General features: G+C 38.7%; 1 pseudogene; it reads right to left on the bottom strand.

The window, feature by feature from the left end:
* Positions 1-4,731: 4,731 nt before the first annotated feature.
* LOC117215192 lies at positions 4,732-9,005 on the bottom strand (annotated as a pseudogene).
* Between the last annotated feature and the right edge of the window lie 313 nt (positions 9,006-9,318).

The following is a 9,318-nucleotide window of genomic DNA, read 5'->3' as shown; positions in this document are numbered from 1 at the left end:
TGCAGTTCGCTTCTTCCAACTCTCCTCCTTGCTACGCCCGATCGCCCTTTTCAGCCGCCTTCTAGCATCCTTGAATTCGGCCACCAGGACCTCGGCATCATCCTTGCGGGCCGCCACCGCTCGCTGGGCTCTTTTTCTAGCTCTTAGAGTTCGCTCCTTAACGTAGCGAGCTCATCGCTCCACCAATAGTTGGCGCTCCTCTTCGCACTCGCCGGGTATCTCCTCTTCAAGTCCACGGCACACGTATGCTCCAGACTCATGTGCAGCCCTTCGCCGCATGCCGTCTCGTCAAATTCAAAACCATTTTCGTCATAGACTCCGTCATATTTGTTTAAAAAACCCTCTACATCCATCTCTTTTGTCAAGTATTTAAAGGCGCCACCCTCCACTCGCTTAATATTATCCCTAAACTTATGCTCAATATAAAAATGGTCAGAGGCTGAGTACCAACCTAGGACCCTACTCCCCCTCCAACTCAGCCTTATTCGTCTATTAACACTAAGTATATCCGGGAAACTAGTCCTTTCATTTCTCAGAAAGGAATAGTTTCCCGTCGTCCTAATAGGTATAAGCTCGTTCCTCGTTGTAACGTCCAGCAGACATGTTCCCCTACGGTCCGTCTTAGATCCCCCCCCCCCACCGAGGATTTCGCATTAAAGTCACCGGCAACCATAATCGCCGGTGCTCTTTTTCTCCCCTCCTTTATGATCCCTTCCAGTTGCTTCAAATAATCGTTGAACTGGCCCTTACTCTTATTAGGGGAACAATACCCACTGAAGCAAAATACGTCACAAACCCTGAACCCTACAATCCCTACATTTCTTATCGGGGTCTCGCTTGTCGCATGTTTTCCATTAAACAGCGTGACCCATATCGATGCATCCCCACCCTCGTCATTAAACCAAAATGGCAACTGCCTATAGGGCTCGGAGATGACCACAATGTCCACCCTGCTTTCGCATACGCACTGCATCATTAGACCTTGCGCAAGCCTGCATCTATTTAGATTTATTTGTAGAACCCTAACTGGGCCCCCGTCTATTCCTAACACCTAAACGCTCCATAGGGCACGCCAACGAACCCGTTACATGCCTTGCATTTATGCCACCATGTTTCAGACACATTGCGCATCTCGGCTCTTTATCACAATCTCTCATTATATGCCCAGTGCTGCCGCTCCTCCTACACGACTCCCTGCCATGACATGCAACAGTACACCCTGCCGCCACATGCCCCAACATGTGGCACCTATAACAACGCCGAATATTAGCTAACTGCCTTACAGAAGCTATCGTTAACCCCGTTCTCAGCCTCCTCTCTCTCGTCACTAGGCACTCCACTCGCTGGGCGGACCACCACCGCCTCTTGCGTGCCCCATGGTGCCGCTTTTATAGATTTGACTTCTATATCCGCATTCTCCTCAATTGCCCACTGCGACCTGATCTCGTCCACCAGCTCTTCTTTGCTGGTGAGGGGATCGATGTTCCTTATTTGTAGGGTCGCCCTGTTCACCAGAGCGACCACCTTCGTACTATCACTCAAGGCGGCTCTCAATTTGGCCGCCTCCTCGCTAACCACCACCGTCCTATCGAATTCAATTAGGCCCGCTCTCGTCCTACGGACCCCCGTGGCTCCCTCCAATGAACTCCTCACCTCCATTATCCTCTTATAAACATGAAGCCATTCGCAACCTTCCCTTCCTCCACCTTAATTAGAATGGCTTCCTTCCTTCTCCTGTTCCTTGGTACGTCTCTCTCTTCGGCACCAACCTGCCGTTTATTTCCCGGACGCACCATCGGGGTAGCTTGCTCTAAGGGAGCTTTCCTCTTCCTCTTCCTTTTTTCTACCCTCATCCACCCTTCGGAGTCCTCGCTGAAGTCATCCCTTATCGCTCTGTTCTCCCTCCCACACGCCTCGGCGTATGTGACCTCTCCTCTTCGGGGCCTCTTATACTCCCCAACTCTCATAATTTCAGCCGGCGATACTATCTTTCTTTTTGGGTATCCGCCCTTAGCTATCGTCACTTCTCTCTTCATCTCTGCCCTGTCTGCCCTTTTTTAACCTCGACAGGCCCTTTCCTTCTCCTTCTTCCTGTTTCCTTGTGATCCCCACACTGCTCCAAGGAAGACAGGATGCTTTTCATCAGGTTGCCATGTCAGCACATGCCCTGTCACGATCAATCCTTTGAAAACTGCGTTTATGAATTTCTGGAAAACAGCTGGTGAATTGCATAATTCGAACGGCACACTAATAAATTCATACTGTAGGAACAGTAAATGCTGTATATTTCCTGCTACTTTCTCCGACAGGAACACGAAAGAATCTATTCTTGGGGTCCAACGTACTGAATACTATCGATCCCTGTGACAAATCTAATTGATCCTCGATCAAGGGTAGCGGGTATCTGTCTTTCACTACCTTTCGATTCAGTCGCCTATAGTCGACGCAAATTCTAGTTGAACCATCTTTTTTTTCAATCAACGCGATCCGGCTTGCATAGTCGGAATGTGACTGGCGTATTATTCCGTCATTCAGCCACATTTTGATCTGACCGTTGACTTCGACCTTATCTTGCGGGGATAACCTTCGCGGTCTTTCATAACCGGGAAGATCATCTTGTAATATTAGATTCATTTTAACCCCTACTTCGAGCGTTTTCTGCGGCTTATAATTTCGAATCAGATTCTCTATCGCCTGCTTATATTGTATATTCGTGATATGGGACAAATCTACCTCATGCCTCCCCCACTCCCAACTTTAGCACCCAAATACCTGAAGGCTCTTTCTGGGATTCTTCCGGGTATCCTTAATTTACCAATTTTTATTGCCGGGTCTTTAATAAACCAGGTGTCTTTTTCGCTATTACCTGGAACATTTGACTTTTCTCTGCTGATATTTTCATGCCCCGACCTCTCCAGGTATTTCTGAAGCTCGTCTATCTGGCTTTGTGCCGCCCTCGTATTTTCACCAAGCAAGACGATATCGTCTGCGAAGACCAACACAGAGACTTTGTTCCCTTCATTTATATTAATGCCACCGATATTCTTTTCGATTACTTCAAGCAGCGGTTCGAGACACAAGTAAAATAGCAGCGGTCATAAAGGATCACCCTGCTTGACTCCTCTGAGAATTTCTACCTCGACCCCTATATTATTATTCGCTTTGATCGTAGTTTTACATCCTTTGTACATTTCATTTATAATTTCAATTATAGGGGTCGGAACGCCTTTTCTCGCCAGACATGGTTTTATAGCTGAATGGGGTATAGTATCGAAGGCCTTAGAGATGTCCAATATTGTGAAACTTCCCTTCGATTTCTTTTACTATAATTTAAGGCTGCGTTCATTAGGTCAATATTGATTTTACATCCACTTTCGGATGTAAATCCTTTGTGCCTTTCTTGAGAATTGTGGATCTTTGAAGCCGAAATAATGTTATAGGAACATTAAATTTATATTGACAGTTATTACTAAAATAATGATATATTTATTACATGGACGATTCTATATATATTTATCGATACACACTTGCACGCGTCTCAGCACCTTCTACACCCGACTCTTCATCGACGACTCTTAACCGACTGACTGTTTACATTCCTTTGTTTCGAGACGCTGCGCACACACACATACTTCCACACACTGATATATACATATAAGTATTTCTACTACTTAACTCAGTCCAGCACAGAAAATTACACATATCTCAACAGCCTTATATTTTGATCTATACCCCGTCTTAGCCGCCCATCGAGGATTGATGAGAAAATGCGGCCTAGAATTGGGCCGATCGTAATTGGTCGCCAGTTCTCGACCATATTTCCATCTTTATTAGCCTTTGGTATTAAGGCTGTCCTATTTTCCTTCCATGCGGTCGGAAAATAGGAACTATACCATAATATATTTGTCGGAGATGAAAGAACACCGGAGCCTTTGGAATTTTGGATAATCCCGCAACATTGTAACCTAGAGTCTACTATAGCTGTAATTGAACAATTGTAGTTATTCAATCCGATTGTAATTGTTCGAGAGTTGTGATAATGAGCTTGGGCTCGAGGCGACAGTCAGTCGCCGAACGTAGCCGCGGTCACAGGATGAACGCTTTCTCTAACAAAGGCATGGAATAATTCTATAGCTCTCCTTAAGAAGGAAATAGTTGTAACACTCGACAGTAAACATTCCAATGGTCCCTGTCCCGTAGCTCGCCACACGCAGACCCTGTTCTTCGAGTAAGATGATCGAGTAAGATCGATCGTATATATATATGTAACTATGCACTAAATTTGAAACGTATGCGATGTATTGAAAGTTTTAAAAGTTTCTTTCAAGTTTCAGATATTTAATCTAAATTAGAGATATATTAGTAAAACATGAAATGAAATATATATATTTACATTATAATTTTTAAACATATTCGTATTTTTAAACATCATTAAGTAAATTTCTAAATAATTAAGAATATACTGCTTCTTATTAAATAGGTACGAAATGTTTTTATTAGCGAGAAGCTATTAAAAGTGATGGTTGACAAATTGTATCGATATACCACAAGTTGACGAAGTATACCAGTAATAATTTAACAAAGCAAATTCTTCACTGCGATCTTCGAGAGAAATTCCTTGGAATTGGAATTGTTGTAACGAACGCAGCTGCATTTATAACATGCGACATAAGTAAACTCTTTTATATACTAAGCTATTTGATTAATGCTAAGTATGTAAGAAATCTAAAAAGCTTTTAAAATCGTATATTTATCATTGTACTATTGATTTTCCTACCATTTCGAAATGTACAACTTTGAGAGTAATTACTATATCTTCGTTCTTAAATAATGGAGCAGCTAACGAAAAAAATGAAGGAAAGGCGGAGGAACGATGCAGAATATTCATAACGTGCACGTGATTCATCTGCATGTTCCAGTTTTGTTGTATATTTCACAATCGAACATTTTCTTTTCTCTTCTATCGTACTCTTGTATCTTGTGACGTGACTGTTTCTCGTGGGAGATAAGAGCAAGACGAAATGCGGTTTCTAGCATTTCGCAAACAAAAAACTGTTCGCTTTTCTTCTGTTTTCTTGTTTTTAAATAGAGATGAAAGATAAAAAGACATATCTACAGAATTTATTCTATTTCCATTACACTATTTTCATCTAAATCAATTGGCTTGCTGAATAAATTCTTCTTGTTTACAGGCATAGCTAATAGAGATTTGGATAGTCTAATATGGCTTATTTTCATTCTTTTTCTTAGCTCTAATACTTTCTTTAAATCTTTCTCGCCAAATCTTATAAATTTAAAATTATTCGCACACTGTAATTCATTATTCCAATTCAATAACATTTCACACTGAGTTGCATTTAAAATATCAGAAATTTCTGAAAAATAAAGGAGGGTTTGTACATCAGGATATATTGAAAATAAATTTGGCTGTAATTCTTTACCTATTCCACGTGTATGATATTCTCCTAGTTCTTTCTACTCTAATTATATGTTCCCTCCTAGCATGCTGTCTACTCCTGTTGCTACCTATAGACCTTTTAATAGTAATTTCTTCCATTTCTTCATCATTTCTTGCTACATACCTTTGGATCAAATATAGAACTATAACTAATCACATCTTTAATGTACAATCTCTGTATCATCATGTGTATACATTTTTGTTTTACCTCCGTTTCTAACAAACTTGCAGTTATCTCTGGAGTATAGGGACACACGCCTGGAATCATATTGTTTCTGATCCACGATATTTTCTCTCCTATTGAATTCTGTTTTATCAAGCAGGACATTTCTGCCTTCTGTCTATTTGATATTCTGAAACAAAACACATTGTCCATTTCCTTCTTTATTACACAAAAGTATTATATAATCATATAAAATAAATGAAATGTACATAACAAAATCACATAATTTAATAGTAATTGTATTTACTTTTTGGCTTTTTTCGTAATAGCGATAGACTTTCTGCTATTTGGATGTATCATTTTCTTTGGCTTCAGGAATTCTTTTCTCATTGCAGTGGCCTATAAAAGACAACAAAATAAATTAAATAAGTTAATAATAAGTTAATAATAAGTTAAAATATTACCATGGCTATGAATTATTTCGATTATCCTAATCATCAAAACTCCAACTCAGGCTATCCGTTTACTCAATGTATAATCATGCACAGGCGAATCGTCGACAGTATCACACGCTTAGAAGCACTAATAGAGTAGACAAAACATCCTACATGCCACAGCTATCGAAAAAATAACCAGATAGCAACGGATAGGCGCCTCTGATATACACCCGACGATAACCGCTTCAGAGGGACTAAAACCTCAGTACAAGAAGTCTCCCAAATCAGCGTTCTATACCTCTTTGTTATAACACTCTGAACCATCACTCTGTTGGATTCATACAATAAATTTTACCACTATATCTAAAGTTTAATTCTTTAACTTATTTGTGAAACGTTCGAACTGCGACTCGAGGAGATCACCGGTGATTTGTCAATTTCGTGATTTGTTGTGTCTCGTATATGATAACAGCAACGACGGCGACGCCTATCGATAGTAAAAGTAATATCGAAGTATACCTTCCTACCATGACATTTCCGGGCTAACAAACTTCAAAATTGGTTTCTTTTGTTTCAATATATTTTTAGCTATTTTTTTTTAATCTTATAATGATAACCTATTTTAAAATGTGCAATGTTTGATAAATGTACATTAGTAAAATTTCATACGAAGAAAGTTTTTGGGAATCCGTATTATATCCAGCGAGCAGAAAACGAAGACTTGACGGAAGTTGACAACAATGGAGATAAAAGTCTTTATCGTAATATTGTTTTTATTGATTTTAACGTCAGATGGAACGGGTTTCGACAGAAAACGATCCACCAAATTTCAAAGAGGTAACGAGCAAACTTCGAGTAAAAACGAGCAGAAGTCAACACCCGATTATTATTATTACTGCGACTCAACAGAGTTTGGAGTAGTATTATACAAAAGATTCCGTATTTGCGTTCTTGTTCGCCGTGCGACATGATAGAAATTGATTTCTCTTCCGCTTGTATCAGATGCGGGATGTTGGTTGATCCTTTTTCACCGGTCTCGATTATCCTATTTCTCTTTATTCGCCTATTTTTTAAACACAAATATAGATTTTTTACGATTATTTATATTGTTCATGACATCATTTGACGAATTCTTCGAGAACTTCGCAAGGGAACCAAGACATAAATGATATTTAAAATGTTTATAGCAGTTCTGAAGTAAAGAGAAGCGATATTAGTTTGAAATGATGGATCATTTCAATGACTTTATTATTTATTGCCTTAATAGCTATCTACATATTATTTTAGTTGCGTTTTTCTTTTGGATCGGAAATGACTATCCTGTGTTTCGTCAATAATTTGTCTTGCTTCTCTTGGTGCATTTCTAAAAGTAGTATTGACATAAATGAATTTTTTACTGCAAGAGTCAACATCACTTTTTTTCGACTTCTCTTTTAGGTTACAAGAGTACAAAGCTATATATAGGCCAAAACATGTATGTATTTTTCGATAAAAGATAAATTTTTATTCAAAACCTACGAGACTGCACGCAGATATTTCAAATTGCAGCGAATATTATCACGAATACTTCGCGTTAAACATGTTATATCTTTTAACATTTTCAGAGACGCGTAAACATCTGCAAGCTATTTATCACTTTATTCGATTGCATATTGTAGCGGCATATGAGTCATAGGACGATGCGAATCGAGAGTAACTCATGTTGTTGTTTTGCCTCGGGGCATTGATACCGTCTCGAGGTACGAAACTTGATAATAAACAAACTCCGGACAGAACAATATCGCCGCTACGCGCAACCGTCAACCGAAGTCGAATTTAAATTCGTTAGAGGGAGATCGTTAGAAGAGTACTGCCGATAGTTTTAAATACATTTGACTACACCAAATATCAACTCGTCTCATCACTATATACAGCAACGCGTTTAATCAACCTCCACATAATCGAGAAATGATTTCAAATTTGACCCACGTTTCTATCGACTTCGCTTTCTTCTTTATTTTGGAAGAAATGCACATTCACTATTTATCAGCTAAGCGAACTCGAAACGAATGAAAATTCCCAACCACCACGTAGACCAAAGCCTATCAGCCTTTTCCGAACCTGTAGGTTACAACGAGATTCTTAATTAATTAATTCGTTTCTTACAGGCTACAGAGTCTGAGACTAAAGAATTTTTTGACCGTTTTGTTACGACCTATGTTAAAACCACATCATAGGAATAAGATAATAATACAGATCGTAATCATTATATATCGGCACATACTATCAATTTGATTGTGCAATTAAATAACATAATATCAAAAGTAATCAAATGTTGGAATACTTTTGCGCGATAGTGTATATGTGTAAAATAATATGATTCTATAAATTCATTCACAATAAATCAAAAACAATGTTGTGTTGCTTATTCTAGTAAACAATCCAACCATTTAACTGTAAGATATTTGGAAAGTTCATGTAACAAGCATACAATATGCCACCCGGAAGGTACCAACTACGTTCCTCTATGAAATTAGTACAAATGTTTCAAGACTTATATATTATTAACATTTCACGCAACGTTTTTATAAGATACGTTAATCCGTAGAAATGACCCGTCGCAGTAAATTTATACATAGATCAGAGTTAGAAAATAGAAAAGAACGATATTTTCTCTGAGTATACGAAGTTAAAATGGTGTTGGACGCAAATTAATTGGTTGGAAAGAGGCGCCTTGAAGCGTACTAAAAGAGGTAGCTTACCTCGTTGAAATACCATGGAACGAAACCCTGTTGGGCAATGGGCATTCTGCTGTAGCCTGGAATTCCTTTTGCTCCCGTATTCTTCTTCTGTTTTCCGTGGTTTTTGTTACAACACTCGCGACGTTTTCATTCAAACGAACACACAACGCATAAACGGAGAAAAACAAACGTTGAAGGTTGCGTCGCGTCACGCGAATCACTGACGCTACACTTATACGTTGGAAACAGGAACGAAACCGACGCAGGTGCAACACGGGGCCCGTGAAATGTAAACTATCGAACTACGTATAATAGCACACGAAAGTATTTCTATTGTTTGTATATATATATATATGTGTGTGTGTATATTCGCGCGCGCGCGTGTGTGTGTGTGTGTGTGTGTGTATTCATATATATATATTATAAATTGGTTATATATATATATATATATATATATATATATATATATATATATATATACATATATATGTATATATGTATGTATATATGTATATATATATATGTATAAGATTTATAAAA

This window comes from Bombus bifarius, unplaced genomic scaffold, assembly GCF_011952205.1.
Source record: "Bombus bifarius isolate JDL3187 unplaced genomic scaffold, Bbif_JDL3187 scf7180000009435_frag, whole genome shotgun sequence".
Lineage (NCBI taxonomy): Eukaryota > Metazoa > Arthropoda > Insecta > Hymenoptera > Apidae > Bombus > Bombus bifarius.
This window is presented reverse-complemented; position numbering and strand designations above follow the sequence as displayed.